We start from the raw sequence: 17,422 nt of genomic DNA, 5'->3' as shown, positions 1-17,422 counted from the left end.
TAGCAGTTTACCTAGACATTATCCCAAAATGCAGAGGACTAGAAATGCAGCTCAGTGGAAATGTCCTGGGCTCACTCTCTAGAACTACAAAAAGAAAAGGATAAAGTAGGGGAGGCATGGTTATCACGTAGGTGGTTTCAAGAGATAAAGAGTTCTGTGTGTGTAACCTGAGCCAAACAGCATATGGTAGAAAATAAAAGATACACTTGCACCCCAATTACTCAGAAAAATATAACCTTTTTAATAATTCTTTACCAGAAACTGGGGTTAAAGATCTAATGTGTGTTTCATATGTGATCATAATATCACAAACACCCTTCATGCCATGTGGATGCAAGTGTTAGAAAAATAACAACCATAAAATTTCAAGAAAAAATAAGAGATAATAAAGACAAAACAGAAAATGGATAAAAGGAAAAACAAGAGCATCTGAAAAATATATCAGACATGGTGGAGCCTATAATTTCAGGGGTTCTAGAGGTCTGAGCAGGATAATTCCAAGTTCAGGTTCAGTAAGGGAATTTAAGTGACTTGGTGAGATTCTATCTCAAAATAAAAACTAAAAAAGGGCTAGAGGTGTAACTCACTGCAAAGGTCCTGGATTAGTTAATCCCTACAGAGGAGAGAGGAAGACGAGAGACAGACAGACAGACAGATAGAGAAAATAAATTCAAGACAGTCTTTGAGATGTACATTAACAGTAAGTTTGCTTAAGTAATAAGATAAACATAAGCAAGTAAAATTTTGAAGGGAAGGATAATCAAAGATGAATTTAAAAGAATCACTATTCAACAGTTCACATAAATTTAACACATAGGAAAATGAATAATATATTTTGATATATGTATTTTTAAATTAATTTTATTGGTACATTTTAGATAAACATAATGATCACATTCATAAGGAATTTGTACCTGTACATAATATTTCTTGACTCTTCTTTTTTCCTCAGTCCCCTCCCCTCCCTTCAACCCTTTTCTCCTCCCTGTTTACAAAAACTTTGTTTCCATTCTTTTTTTTCCTATTAAAAATATTGTTAATTTATTTTTTAAAAGACCCTAAAGTAGGAAATCTGAATATAATGTAATACTCCACAGATAAATTCCAGGAAATTAATAGAGAAGTATTAGGAAAAATATAAATGAATAGTTATTACTTATTCAAAACAAAAGAAAGGCAACTAGAAATTCTAGAAGGAAGAGGGGGAAAAAAACTGTTCTTGAAGGTTGTGTTAATGAAATGAGAGAAAATAGCATCTTTTTACACTCAGGCTTACAATATTGTCCTTCGTATGGCATGGCTAAAATACCGTGAAACACCCTAACGTCTACAGAATTAGTGGCTCAGCTCTGAATAGTGATTTTTTATAGTTAAAGTAGTAGAAATTCTAGTTATTGACTTTTGAACTTCAAATTCAGTCTAAAAGACAGCAGAGAGCTCAAATATAAGGGCTTTAAGAAAATGCAAGAATTAGCATACAGGCAAATTGAGGAGTATTAATTTGTTTCCTACATATTGGAGAAAGAAGATCCTATCTAATATAAATGTCTAAGAAATAGTAAGCCATGAAAATGGTGAATTACCTAATAAAATTAGGTAATACAAGAACTGAATTTTTTAAAAATGTGCATTGGAAAGAGAATGGGAAGAAGTATGTAAAAGAGTTTAGTTATTAGTCTTTCATAGCAGGGATTACTGGATATTTTAAAGCTAAGAATGCTCACACATCAATATCAATGTAAATTTTAAGAAGATAGTTGTCAAAATTTAAAATATGCACATTACTCTGTAGTTTAATAATATTAAGACTGTATGCACAGACAAATGCAAGGAAGTTTATTCTAGTCTTTATAAATTTAAAGAAATGAAGTAACAGCAATGGACAAAACAAACCTAAATGGTCTTCAATAGACAACAGGTTTAATAAATTTCAGTCATTCACATGCTAACATGTTCCATTAGATTCCGAAATTATATGGAAAATCACAATGTACTAGCATAGAAATTTCACAAAACACTAGTAAGTAAAAATTCTTCCAGAAAAGTTTGTGTAATCTCATTCTATTTCTGTAAAATATTGTGAAACATTGTTAATATATAGAAAATGTATTGAGACTGAATTGAGGGAATAATCTTCAAATTATCAATAAGTCTAACTCTAGAGAAATAGGGAGGAGGTAATTCTACTTCTTCATGTGATTCACTATTCTGTTTTTTCCAATGACTATTTTATATTACTTAAACATTTTTAAAATCTCAGTGAAGATCTACAGAACATAAAACTAAACCAAAATATGTTTGACAGCTGTTGTCTGTCAGTCAATTCACCCTTGCAGTCAACATGACTAGCAGATAGCAAATATTCAAACAATATTTTCTGATTCAACAACATCCTCTGATTCAAGCAACATCCGCTGATAAATGAATAAATGAGAAAAATAAAATCTGAAATATTCAACCATGTGTTTTATTTTTCTGTCATATTATTATCCACTTACTGGTATTAAGTCAACTCTTAAATAAAAACTCCTTTATTTATGTTTGTATTTTAAAGACCATGTAACTCTTCAATCCAAATTCTTGTGCATTGAAAAACAGTTTCTTTGTTTACCTTCTCTGGGTTCCCCGGCCTACAATCCATGTTTTATGCACACTTGGACTCTGGGAAATGAGCCCCTGATTAAACGGAAGCTCTAGGGAAACATTTACAAATAGGTGGCTCCTCAGACAGAAAAGCATTCCAGAAGAATTGGTCCATTTCCACTCCAGAAGTGCACAAGGACGCCATGTGACTGGTGACACATCCAGCCTCTTCAGTACTCATTGTTCTATGCAGGAGGCAACCATAAAGCTGTAGAAACAAATAAACATAATATAGGCTTGTCCTGGGTTCAGGGTCTGCCAAAATCAGGAAACGACAAGTTGACTGTGACACTGAACCCCAGAGGAAGCCAAGGAGCCTTGTGTTTGCTTTGTTCTGACACCGCAGGATTAACTGCCATGCCCTCATTCTTCTCAGGGCACTAGACTTGCTCCTTCCTTTGACCAGTTCCACCAGATGCAGTGTTCTCATGCAATTCATGGGGAAAGAAGCAGGAATCCGCCCATGAGAGACATTAATCTTCTACATTGTAAACAGCTTCAGGAAAGCAATACAGCATGTGCCAAGTGAGAGAAAGGGGAAAAATATAAAAGGAATGAAACCTTGAATGCGACAGAAGACTTCTTCCGCTTTGGTGTTATATAATACAGAAAGCCAGGAGCGAACTGCTTGCAAGAGGCCAATAGGCCACAGACTCACATCCAAATAGAAGTGTCCAAGTACCACTTTTCAACAGGTCTCCACATTGAAGGTAGAAATTCCACTGATTAATTTTTTTTTCAGTCATTGACCAAGCAAGCTACTTGGTAAAACGAGAAAGTGAGTAATTATATTAACAAATATTGTGACCCTATCTTGCTTTTCTTTTTTTAAAAAAAGCATACCTCTCTAAAAAGAGGAAAATAATTGTCATCCTGGAAAATGGAAAACGGTTCCAGGAGAAAAGAAGCTACATGAGCAAATGCCAGTGGCTTTTGCCAAGGACAAGGTGATGGCCCATTTGTGTCAGAGAATAGAACATTTGTGCTAAGCAATAACAGCCAAGGATTCAGTCGGAAAAGGACAACTTTTGGGGTTAGTAGCTGGACCTATCAGTCTTTGTTCTGAACTGAGTGAAATGCCCAGGTGGTTCAGCAGAGGTCATCAATTCCTCTTCAGGTATAGTAAGGTCAGTAGAGAGCATGGTTTGAGGATAAACCCATCTGACAACTTGTGTGCAAGTTGTCCATTTAGTATCAAGGCATAGTTACAGCTACAAGTAAAAGATGCAATGGACAGAGAGCTACACGGTAAGGAGCAGAGCCGGGAACCATGGACTAGAGAGAATCCAGCCAATTGGGCTTCCCATGACCTGCATGAACTATCAGTAACCCAAAACTGGGTCCCTTCTGGACCTCTCATGTCCAAAGTGTGAACATGAAAACCAATGCTCAAATTCTTTGTGCCAACTAGGATGTGTGAGGCTGGAAAATGATACATTAGTGTTTGTTCTCTCTGAAATTTCCCCTTTTCTCTAATCAATCCAATAGCAGGCTTTGATCTTGCACTAAGACGAGACAGAGCTGCAATAAAATCTGAACATTCTCAATTGTTTCTCCAAGAGCCTAAGTTCATTGCAGAGGAGAGGGCTGGAAGAAAATACCACACACGCTTGAAAAATGCTGAGGAACACAGGCATTGGGTCACTAAAGTAAAAATAGAGGAAAATGGTATCCTGCAAGAGGCAGACCTGCACCTTAGTCCCCGCATCCTGGCAGTTTTCCAGAACTGACCACCAGCTGTCTGCAGTGGGCTGAGGTAATGGGCACAGGGACTCCTGTCATGAAGAACATTCCTGTGTGCTGGGAGTGACAAAGAGCAGCAGAGAGCATCTAGAATGGAAGGGGCCTGTGGGTCGGGCAGCCATGAGATGGGCAGCGATGACTCCAACCAGCACATTGCATGGCTTCTCTTATATTTTTGTTTTTGGAATTTTTTAGAAATCTCCACACTGATTTCCACAATGGTTGTACTAGTTTATATTCCCACCAACAGTGTAGAAGGAAGGGTTCCTTCTCCACACATCCTCAACAGCATTTGTATTCTAATTCCCTGATGATAATAATTCTTTCTGGAGTGAGAAAGAATCTCAATACTGTTTTAATTTGCATATCTCTAATGGCCAATGATATTGACCATTTGTCCCATGTATTTATTGGTCATCTGTATGTCCACTCAGAGGTGTCTATTCATTTTGGTTGCCTCTTTTTTCATTGGGTCTTTTATTGAGGGGTTAATTTCGTTTAGTTCTTTATATATTGTACATAGAGAGCTCTTCTTGTTCCTCCTCTCAGTTGGGAAGTTTATATTTGTTATCCTATGGAAAAGTTATTGAAATTTCAATAAGTTAATTCCAATCTACCAGTTTCCGTGCAACCCACCGTGAGAATAAAGACACTAAGACATATTGATCGTTATGGGGAGCCCAGGGGTCCTAACTCCAGCCAGGATGAAGGTTCATCAGAACAAAGGCCTCGACTCAGGGTCCAATCTGAGTTTTATTAATTTGTAAAGAAGGGAGTGGCTGTGAGAATGATGGGAAATGTGGTAACACTGTGCAGAGACCTGAAATCACCTCTGCAAGATGCAGAGAGAAGGATATGGAGAAAGACTTACCTGCGTAACACACTTGAGGTTAAAGCTCACATTTTGGGGTTTGTGCTTCAGCTCTGATGTGTTTATTTTTCTTCCCTGAGAAATCATAGCCTCTTACCTCAAGGCTCAATCCCAGTTGACAGCTGTGCAGCGGCGGTTTTTCATCTCACCCGGTTCAACCCTGTTTTTTGGGAGTCACGGAAAGTGGAACTTCAAAGATTACACATCAGCACCTCAGCCAGCCCTATTTACATTGCTTAAAACCAGTTTAAGGGATAAAGAAATGGGCTAGCCAGCTCTGTACATATCAGTATGTGGAGACGGGGCCAGGTATAGTCAAAATGGAGGTAACTGCTCTTCATTCAAGGAGAGGCATCTGGGTGGTCCCCTACATTCTAGGTGTTAGTCCTCTGTCCAAGCAGCAGCTGCAAAATTTTGTTTTGCACTTTGTATTTTTTCTCTTCACTCCGCTGTTTGTTTCGTTTGCTGGGCAGAAGCTTTTTAATTTGATATAATCACATTTGTTATTTTTTGCACCATTGGGGTTCTGCACCAGTGTAGCCCTCATAAACTCTGGGTTCACTTTTTATAACTGACAGAATGTTTTAGAGTGTAAAGCACTTATGATTCAACTATTATGAAGTTTAATTTTGAAAGAATAATCTGAGGCTCCATTCCATCTTAAATAGAACTCTCCTTTTGCACCCACACAGGTCAGTTTCCTAAATAACTCAAGATGTCTTTTTCATTTCATTATTTCCAATTCAGTGGAAGAATTTAATGGGTGTGAGATATGGGAAGTATAGACAGACTCATGTTTTCTTTCACAAAGATAATTAAGAAATATTTGCTAGGTACTTGTCATGTTAGTTTATGCTTCAGAGCCTGATTCAGCCTGGGCCTATTTTGTTTGATGAATACAGTACTTTAAAAAATAAGCCTACTATTCAAAAATTATGATGATCATTTTAAAAGTATGAATTTATGACTTTGAAAAATCAAAGATTCCAACAACAGGGAGGAGCAATCCATCTCTTAGGTGGAACATGTGATCTTCAGTTCATCACTGGCTATCACAGTTCTTAATGCTTCCAAATCTGATGCTAATGCATTCCCTCACCATTACCAGGAATGGAAATGTTTCCTCCAAGGACAGCAAGTACCCTGCAACCGCTTTCTTCTCAAACTGCACTCGTCCTCCTGATAGTCTGAATACCGATAATAAAAAAGGATCTTTCTAGCTGCCTTAAGAAAATGAAATACACATAAGGAGAGAGTGTTCAAGAAATTGCTGAGCTTTCCTGGAACGTTTAACATAACTCAGGAAACACTTCAACATGCTCAAGACAATCAAGGGCAGAAAGCTCACCTCAACCATTTCCAGAGCTTGATGTGTCTCTCGAGCTCCCTACATGGGTCAAGGAGTCCTCATGCTGACTTCAGGACCTCAAGAATCCAGCTGTCCTGCTATAGAGTGATCAGTTGTTCTCTGATTGGCAAGAAACCATGTTTGGAGAACTCATAGAATTTCCACAATCATTGGGAACTGGGGGAAAACACATCCCTTGATTCCATAGTGTATCAGTGAAAGGGATGAGTATGTATAGGGTTTGAAGTTCTGTAAGTCTCACTGCCAAGTGACTCAGCACTTTTAGGAGGGAACATTAAGCATGTTACTCTGAAACATGGTTTTAAATTCCACATAGAATTGGGCAAAGGGGAGGAAGAGAGAAATTAAATAAATCTTCCCCAAACCCCAATTTTCCTAAATAAGTACAGTAAAGATAAATAATAATACACAAGTGGTAGAACTCTTACAAATTCAAATACAATTCAAATATTAATTTACCTAGAATAGAGCCTGATGTTACCACTGAATGAGCTATTGTAGTTTGGTAGCTTTTAAAAAGCTTTTATTATTAATGTTTGTACCACACAATAAGTGTATTCACTGTGAGGAGCTGGTACAAATGCACATCACATCTTGAGTTTATTTACTTCGCCTTGCCTCTCACACATCTCCCCTCACCTGCAAATCCTCGTCCTAGCTCCATAGTCTATCCCCATGTTTCCTGTCATATACCTTCTCATTCACTTTTTATATTATTTGTACTTTGCATCTCTCATAGACAAGAACTCATTTAGCTCACTTAGCATTATACACTCAAGGTGCATCCATTGCCTGCAATCAACTCAAATTTATCCTTCATTATGGCTGGATAGAACATACATATACAGAACTATACATATATATATATCTCCACATAATGTGTAATATATATATATATTATAGCCCACATTTTCTTTATCCATTCCTCTGTTGATATGGACTACTTCCAAGATTTAGTGATTATGAATTGTGCTGCTATAAACATGGAATCATTGTAATATAATGTCTTCTTTTATTCTTTTGGGGAGATATCCAGAACAGATATCTGGATAAAATTTCTTCTTTATTTTTTGTTGAATCACCATACTGATTTTTATAGTGGCTGAACTAGTTTTAAACCAGTAGAACATTTAACAATCAAGAAGGATTTCTTTTTCCCCACAAGCTTGCCACCATTTGCTGGGTTGACTCCATGATGACAGGCATTCTTTCTGGAGTAAAATGGAAGTTCAGTATTGTCTTGATCTGCAGTTCTCTAACGATCAAAGATGCCAGAATTTTTCCATTTACCTGCTGACCACTTGCACTTCTTCTAAGAATTGTCCATTCATTTCACTTGCCCATTTTCTAATTGCGTCTTTTGTTTTTTGGGAATCTTAATTATTTTGAGTGACTTATGTAGTCTACATTTGAGTTCTTTGTCTGAGGAGTAACTGCCACATTTTCCCCATTCTTTTGATGATCTCTTCATTGCTGTTTGTTTCCTTTGCTTTGAAGAAGGTTTTAATTTGATGTTGACACACTTTGTTGGTTGTTGGTGTTATTTCTTGCTCAGCTGGGGTAATTTTCAGAAAATCCTTCCATATGCCTATGCCTTCAGGTTTTTTTGTCATGTTTTTCTTTCAGCAGATTCAGTATTTCTATTTTTATATATAAGCTGTTGATCCATTTTGATGTGATTTTAGTAAGGGCAAGCAATATGGATCTAAATTCATTCTTCTGGAATAACCAGTATTCCAGAACTTTCTATTAAAGAGACTATCTTTTCTCCATCATGTTTTCATCCTTTTTTTGAAGATAAGATGGTTGCAAGTGCCTGGAGTTGTTACTGCATCCTCGGTGTTGTGCTATGGATCAAAAATCTGTTTGTGTGCCAGTACAATGCCTTTCTTTTTCTTTCTTTCTTTCTTTCTTTCTTTCTTTCTTTCTTTCTTTCTTTCTTCCTTTCTTTCTTTCTTTCATTCTTTCTTCTTTTCTTTTCTTTTTTTTATGGTACCTGAAATCTAATTCCCAAACTCACCTTTGCCAGGCAGGTACTTATGCCGCTGCGTTAAATCCCCAGCCCACTACTATGCCATTTTTAATCACTGTAGATTTGTAGAACAACTTGGAATCCAGGATTATGATGCTTTTATTTTTGTTGCTTTTGCTATTTTGGCTATTTTCTGATTCTATATAATAAACTATGGTTCTTATTTATTTTCTCTGCTCTAATTCATGAATGGTGGTCAAAAGATGAATATCATAGCTTCCTGAAGTTTAAAGCAGGGTCTTGGCTTATTAGCACTACACATCAGAAGAAATCTTTGACCACTTTTCATATATATATATATGAAATACCATATATATGAAATACCATTACTTTAAAAGGTCAATTTATAAACACTCACTGCACCAAAAGCACCAAAATCTTAATTAAGAATATTACATTGCGTGCAGAAAAAAGTCAAGAATCTAAAATCAAGGCACCTATTATTCACCTATATTTTTAATTCATTCTTGAAAACTGAATGAATAAATAAAAATCTACTTAAAACAATGTTGCAGCAAATTTAACAGGAAATACGTGATTCATCCCAACACAATGTTTTAAAATAATTATCACAGATAGAAAACTAAAACTGTTTAAAAATTCATGCAGATTTATAAAGCTAAAAAGTAACCATTCCACTTAGAAGGATAAAAATGATATGTAAATAAAATGTAACATACTCAGGCATGTTATTCTCACACATAAAGCAAAAGAGCTTCAGACGTGACTGGAGGAAAAATACCTTCTTCAGTATCTGTGAGCTTGTGGTCACGTTGCTCCCAAAATATCTTTGAAAGTAAGGTTGTGGTAGCAAATAAAATGAAAAGTATTTGAAAACATGTCCAAATAGTGCCTGTAAGCAGCAGCTCCAAATGCCTTAAAAGATGCTATCTTTTACCCTTTCACTTGTGTACACAGGCAAAGCAGAACATTTGGTTATGCGGCGTGTAATTCCAATTCGCTCCAAGTGATAGTCTGATTAGACACTGTTGTGTTGAGTGTGTCTTTGCCGAAACAATCAAGTTAAACTATGAATCTTATCTTGTTTTTACTCTGTTAGTTTTGAAATAAAAAGTCATTTTATTAAAAATAAGAGTATCACTTTACGAGGCAAACTACAAACGGAACTGGATAGGCAGGGCTGAAGCAGCACCACAGGCCGCTGGCCTGGTCCCTTCTCACTGACAGCTCACACTCCTGAGTCCCACAGCTGGCCCACCTGGCTTTCCACCCAGCCACACTTGAGCCAAGAAAGGAAGCCCACTGCAGGGACAGAAGGGACCCCTGGGGAGAGTTAAAGACCCAAAGCCCTTTCATCTCATTGGGTAGGAAAAGCAGCCTCTGGGCAGCTATGAGGAGAAAGCAGTTTTTAAGCAGCTTTGTGGTTTGAAGCTGGCAGCTTGTGGTTTTGACACCTGCCACTGTCCCTCCTGGTGCAGGTTGTCATGCCTACCCAAATTCCCCTATTAGCCCGCAAGACCAAATCCCTACCAACAAGCCTACTATCCAGTCAATCAGGTGTTACCCCTTGGGGCTGGAGATGGGATCCTGCCTATAACACAGGACAAGGGCCCTAGATTCAGCTCTGTCCCAGCTCGAATCATCTCATTCCTTCCCCGGATGGCTTTTATCCTGTCTTGCAATACATATCCTAAAATTACTTTCACTTTGCACTGGTGTTCTCTGACTCTTTTTCCTCTTTCTAAATCTGATAGAGACAAGCCTTAGCCAGGCTGAGTCTGGGGACCTCTTAGGCTCCAGACCCACTGGGCACAACACCCACAGAGGCTCGTTAGATTCAAGTTCTTCATCAAACATCAGCACACTGATAACTCAGTGGTCCATTCTAATTCTTCTTTTTATTTTTTCTTGACTAGAGTCAGAGAAAGTTCTTTGGGGTTAGGGTTAAAGATTCCAATCTTTAAAATACCACTTGGAAGCAGATACAAGAACTAGAAAGATCCAGGCTTTTGGAAATACAAACTGAAGTATGAAACCTTCACAAAAGGATAAATATCCTCAAGAAGAAAAGATCAAATCACACAGTAGTGTCCCTCCAGAGGAAGTGCTTTCTCCTGGGACTGAGACAAGAAGGCAGGCTGTGGTGCAAGTGCCTGAGAATCATTTCTCTCCACCTTCTGAGTAATCTCTGTTCTCTGCCTTTGACACATACTTTCCATTCCTGATGCAAACAGAAAGAACATTTTGGTTATACCCGAATTTTAGTATATTCTAAGCGCAACTCTCAGTGCTACAGAGCAGCAGTCCTCAGTCTTTAGAACCAGAGACAGGTTTACAAAAGACAATCATTCCACTGGGGAATGAAGTGGGGTTAGTATAATTCAAAGGAGTAGGCGCCCTAGAGCTGTTGCATGCAGTTCACAGCGGGGTGGCTGTTCTTATGAGAACCTCGGCTGACCTTGTAGGAGATAGAGCTCAGGCAGTAATGCCAGCAATGGTGATCAGCTGTAAATACAGGCAAAGCTCCCCTCACTTGCCCCCTACTCACCTCCTGTTGTGCAGCTTGGTTCCTAATGAGCCATGGACCAATACTGATCTGTGGCCAGGAGGTTAGAGACCCCTGCTGTGGAGCACCCTACAGCAATGTAGAATTCCTTTTCCTAGGAAAAACATTGCCACAGAAGGTAGAACATGAATTGTTAAGTATTTAATATACTTTCATGCTATACTAATTGCTTGTACATGCTATATCTCTCTTAATCAATAGTAATTCCACATGAGGAGGCCTTATCCCTAACCCGATTTTTATTACTACCATTGTATAGACTAAAACCAGAAGCCATGCTTACCGAAAGTGATAGAACCTATAAGAAATCCAGAGAGTTGTTGTTGTTGTTACTGTTGTTTTCTTTTTCTCAGTATACCCCACAGACCTAAGCCCTCCACAGACCTAAGGCTTCCATTTTTCAGATCTCTAGGTAGGAGTCTTGGAGATGAAGTTAACAGCTTTCTTCCACCATTGAATTTGAAAAATGGAAAAAGAGGCAAAGGATGAGGAAGCAAGAGATGGACAGGAATGTTAGACACAGAAAACAACCAAAACAAAAATAAGCAGGTTATTCTTAAATTAATTCCACAGAAGAAAATGGATTAGAAACAACTTGATCAGAGTATGTGAACCTCTTTGGATTTGTGAGGGGAAGAACCTTACCAGAGACATCATTGAAGTGGTCAAAGATTTTTTAACACAGAATTGAAAGCCTAATATGCCCATCGCTAGGCCAAAGGTCTACTAACATTCTTTGTAAGTGACATCTTCCACAGTTGACCATGACTAACCTTTAATTTTAAAAAATATAATCTAATTTATTTGCCCTAAGGACTGATCCTTATTGACTTTTTGGCAATAGGTTTTATGTGGTTCTCTGCTTATTTGTAAAATACACACAGATAATTCACTTCCTTAATTCTACATTCCTTAGAAAGCCACGTGTGCCACTGGTATATTCGTCACCAGTTTTTCACGGTTCATAAGCCCAGTAACAATAAGGAGTTTTGATGGGGTGGTAGCACCTGTGGCACAAGTTTGTCAAATGTCTCTCGGTAAAATGCACTCACTCCAGTGCAGGTTGGGGTGAAGCCACAGAGCGAACTCACACGGCAACCGTTTCATGTTTTCTAAAGACCTGAGTAATGGTTTTACTAACTGAATACAGAACATTAGCTGGTGCTGGTGATTAAAATTTTCCAAGTACAATCTTTTTATCTCAAATGGCTAAATACGTCTTAAAGAAAAAACTTCGCCCAGCAAAAGGAGGGTGTTTAGCAGCCTGGAGCTCGGAATCTCTTTGCTGGTTTAGGAGAGTGTTTGTGGTGACAGTGGGAGACCTACAACACAGCACAGCCACAACCTTTTTGAGGGATTTGGCAGAAGCTTTGTCTGGCTATTGGTAAACCCCAAACCTCTCAGTTTCACATTTCACATTTTCCCCTCTTCAAACTTTAATTCGGTATTTTGTTGAAAAGTGTTGATCATTCTGAGTCTGCAATTTGTGCTGTGAGGGCCAGTAGGGGTGGGGTTCACATCATTTTGTTTGTCCTTAACCACATGCCAACTGTCAAACCCTAAGACCCGGACACTTTCCCCAAGAGGGTAGGAGTTAGGAAGGTACAGGGAGGGGAGAGTACACCCATGGAAACCCAAAAGCTACCTCTGGCAAATGGGCAGCTGCCAGTTCTGTGATAGACAAAAAGAATGTCAACTTCAGCAGCAAACATGAAAAGCTACCAATGCCTCCACTTTCCTGAGGTCCTGGGAAAGTAGATGCTTACCTGAAAGGAGACAAAGAAAAAGCAAAACTAATAGTAAAGATGTGAGAGTTAGCACTGTCTTTTCCTTCTCCTGCAAGACCCCAGGAGAACACGAAAGAAAACCCTAACAGGTCAAAGGATGCTGTACTGAACAGAGAAAAGGACTCTTCTCTCCGAAGACAGTGTCACTCTCATTGTTAACTTACAATTTTTGAATTCACTGATTTGAATGAAAACGTATGACTAATACCCTATTTGAAGGTGCACTGTTTTGTTCACACTCATCTCTTTTTTAAATAATTAAATTTATTGATACAGTTTAGATATGCATAATGATCACATTCATCATAGGGAATTTATTCCTGTACATGATATATCTTGGTTCCTCTTTTTCTCTCATTCCCCCACCTTCTGTTCAACCCTTCTTCCTCTTCTTATTCACAAAGCCTTGTTCCCATTTTATCTTTTTTTCATTGTTTTCTTTTTCCTCCATCTCCCTTCCACAACTTCCCTTTCCCTTTGAACAATTACTTCCAGTTTCACAGTGTTTATTATACATTTTGGTTCTTGTTTAAACTTTCACTCTCTCAGAGAGACTCATTCTTTAATGCTTTTTTCATCTCATTTTTCCAAGTAACTAATTGTGGCAAAATAGACCTAAACATTACATTTGAACCATTTCTTAATTGTATAGTAAAGAAACAGCTAGAACATTCACATTATTGAGCAACCACTACCTCCATACATCTCTAGAACTTTCCATATTCCCATTTTTCTCTGCCCCAGCCCCTGGCAATAGCCATATTACTTTCTGTCTCTGTGAATTTGACTACTCAAAGTGCCTCATGTCAATGGAATCACACAGTTTGCTTGTTGTGCCTGGCCTATCTCATTTACCACGCTGTGTTCAAGTTCATCTGTGTGAAAGCGTGTGTCAGAATTTCATTCTTTCATAAAACTGCATAAGGAGAATATTTCTATTCCTATCAAAATCTTTATCTACCACATATTTGTTCTATAACCTTGAAAAGGTCATTAAATACCTCTAATCCTAGGTGCTATTAATCTCTGTTAGTTCATCAGAAAGAACAGTTTCTGCCTTCATTGTTTGATGGTTGGATCATTTTTTTCAATGTTCTGTCTTGTAATTGGAACAATTACTTTGAAGATAACAGTACGCAATATATTAACCAGTGTTTATCTACTATTGTTTTATTTGGAAATTTTGTATCATCATTTTTATTCTTTGTTTTAAAATTTAAAAATGAAGAAAATTCGACTAGCTACTATACTAGAACTTTGTAAAGGATGAGTAACTCAGATAAATAGAATATTTTCTGAAACATAGATGGACCCATTGAGACGTAGCATTGATCATTAATTTGCTGTTGTTATGATTATTATTACTTCAGAAGCTATCACATTTTTAGTAATATATATATTTAAAGATATATATATATATATGAAAATTTAGTCTTGTGCCTTCTTTTTTAGAAAACCACTGACTTCCTAAACACTAAAATATAGCTATGCATCTTGAACACTACACAAATTAAGAAATTTGAGTCCAGACATTCCCCTAGATGAGTATTTGATGACCATGATCAGAATTAAATAGCCTACTAAAATAAACTGCCTGGGAGAATTAAAGAGTTAAATTGTTGCTATTCCTGGGTATACCCAGGTATATAGAAATAAGAGCCAAGTAAAAATAGATTGCACAAGTCTGTCTCATGAGGGAGCCGCATGTATTTATGATAGCAACTCCTCTCTCCGTCCAAAACCAAGATGGTCATTTCAAGTATCCCAAACCACAATCTGGACAAAGCCTGTGATACAATCTGGACACAGCCAGGTCTGAGATCAGACTTGGCAAAGGGCCTCTCTCATTCTGAAAAATGTTTGCTGTGCTTACCAGATGAGGCGAATTAAGAGAACAACAGCACACTGCCTGGTGTCCCAGAGGCACTTCCCAACAAAAGGACAAGTGGATAAATGGGTACAGTGTTTCAGAAGACCCAAGAGGAAGTTTCCTCCTCCTTCCTCATAAAACTGCATGAAAGAGATGGAAAAACTAAATATAATAAATAAAATGCTAATAAGCCTATCTGAAGGAAAACACTCAGAAAATTGATTGAAGCTTTTACACACACACATGGATTTTTCTCCTTGAAAAGTAATCCATATATATGTCTGCTTAATTTGTACTTGGACTTAAAATTCTTTTTTTTCCTGCTGCAGATAGTTGGATGTTGTCTTAGTCTAATCAAGCTGTTACAACAAACACACCGTGAAGTGGGTGGTATAGACAACAAATATTTTCTTACAGATCTAAAAGCTAGAAGTCTACAATTAAGGCAGACAGTGTTTGGTGAGAGCTTGCTTCCTGGCTTCTCAGTGGTTCTTCATGTGCTAGAGAGGTGAAATGGCTTTCCAAGGACTTCTTTGTAAGGACAATAATCTTAATCATAAAGCTATGCCTTCATGAACTAAATCACTTTCCAAAATTGCCATCTTTTATATACCATCTCCAGAGATGGGAGGTTAGAGTTTCAACATGTGATTTTGGGAGAACATAAACAATTAATTTCTTAACAAGTAGGGTGATTTTGAAAGTAAAGTTTAGACATTCAAAATTTACCTAGTCTTATGAGTATTAGCTGTTCTTTTCTGAAAACTAATAGAGTTAATAGTATAATCAGCTTAGCTATCTTGTATATATATATATATCCGAATTTATATTTTTTTTCTTTCCTCTTCCTTCTTTTCTCCTTTTCCCTATCCCAGTTATTTTTTCCTGTCTATATCTGGTAATCTAAGCAACTGTTTTGAAGATAGCAATATGCAATTAACAGCCATTGTTAAATACCTATCATCTTGTTTTGAAAGCCTATATTGTTATTGTTTGGAGTTTTTGGGTTTTTTTTTTTTTTGGTCTCTTTTGCTTTTTGTTTTTCTTGTCTGCTTTTTCCACCCTGTTTAAATAAAAAAAAAGAAAGTACAGCTCTCAAAGTGCATATCACCCGCATAACAGTTTGTGGACAGATCACAGATGTGTTGATCTGTCACCTTAGCTCACCAAAGAGGTTCCCAAATGGTCATATAATTTCTTTCAAGTGAAAAATTCCAAAAATGATGTAAACAGTCACTTGTTTTCAGACAGTGTGCAGACTCTCAAGATGAATAACTTGAAGCTTCCATTCTGACACATTTCCCAGGCTACCCATCAGGCTAGAAGCACCCCTCTCATTAGCTGGCATTCCAGGGCTAGTGACCCATCAGCTAGCCCTGATGGGTAGGGCAGGAAGAGAGGACTGTGAGAGAGGACTGTGAGCTGAGGGTAAGACATCTATGCAAAACTCTTATTCCTCAGGACACAAGCATTTGTCCTTCTTTTGAGCTCTTATGACACATTGGTAAATTTTCCTAAACTGGATGTCAAGAAGGAAATGGAAAGAAACATGTTTATTAAGCAAATTCTATCATACATTATGCCAAGAGACCTTCATAACAATTTATAAATTGTGAACACCCATCATGCCATGAAAGACTGAAGTGAGGAAGATGACTTGATTTGAAAAGCTGCCTATTCAAGAAGATGGAGGACTTGTGGCAGTTTATGTAACCCGAGGACAGGTGTTCACAATTTATAAATCACAGAAGATGATCATTCAGAGGGATAAAGTAACTTGCTCCAAATCACTCCCTTGCTTCTCTTATTTTTTTGATAAAATGTTTTTAAAATATAAAAATTTTTGTTATTCATATACATTAACTATATTATATATTAATATGCAGCCCAAGACAATTTATCTTCATTCATTGTGGTCAAGACAAGCCAAGAGATTGTACACCTATACTCTAAATCCTTTGATTGCTGTGTTAGACCCTAACACCCTTTCTAGTGGCTTTTCTGAATGATAAATGTGGAAATGTCTCTTTTGGTCTCAGAACTCTTAGGTAAGACATCATCCTACTAAATATATGACCTCATGCAGCAGAAACCAGGAGGGCTGCCAGGGCAGCTGGAACAGTCAGAGTGAGGACAATGGCACTTCCTGATCACACTGAAACTGGCTTGGCCAGACAACTTAGAGTCAAGGAAAACATCCTGATTTCTGCATAGGAGTCAATGAGGACATGAGATAAAGGCAAACATTTGGGTTTCACCCACCACACGATTCCTTACACACAGTGCTATCAGACAGTTGGAAGAGTTACATTTATAATCATTTGTAGAATGGCAGATGATAAAAGTGATACGTAGCTTCTTGTATACTTTATTTCCTTTTATGTGCACAGAAATTTACCGGTCCTTCATTTGGCATTGGTACAGATTCTCTTCCTTCCCCTTTGGATAAATCCTAGAAATCAATCATGAGCGAATTGAGCTGGTGCCCCCCAAATGCACTATGACTTTCCCCACAGTCATCTTTGACCCCACCTGTTCCAACAAGTGCATTCATTGGAAAACAGAAGATTCCTAAGGCTG

At 37.6% G+C, this 17,422-nt stretch overlaps 1 long non-coding RNA gene across 1 annotated transcript in view; it reads right to left on the bottom strand.

Annotated features, from left to right (window-relative positions):
• Positions 1–458: 458 nt before the first annotated feature.
• The window catches only part of LOC134476409 (uncharacterized), a 34,176-nt gene continuing 17,212 nt past the window's right edge, over positions 459–17,422 (bottom strand). Inside the window, exons 2-3 of the long non-coding RNA XR_010048020.1 lie at positions 11,168–11,279; positions 459–10,840 (exon numbers count right to left, since the gene is read on the bottom strand). This is a non-coding gene — a long non-coding RNA (uncharacterized LOC134476409). The remainder of the gene's footprint in view (positions 10,841–11,167; positions 11,280–17,422) is intronic.

Source organism: Cavia porcellus, unplaced genomic scaffold (genome assembly GCF_034190915.1).
Source record: "Cavia porcellus strain 051 isolate PalLab524CR breed Dunkin Hartley unplaced genomic scaffold, mCavPor4.1 scaffold_6, whole genome shotgun sequence".
Classification (NCBI taxonomy): domain Eukaryota; kingdom Metazoa; phylum Chordata; class Mammalia; order Rodentia; family Caviidae; genus Cavia; species Cavia porcellus.
The sequence above is the reverse complement of the archived record's forward strand: the minus strand, read 5'-3'. Positions and strand labels throughout refer to the sequence as shown.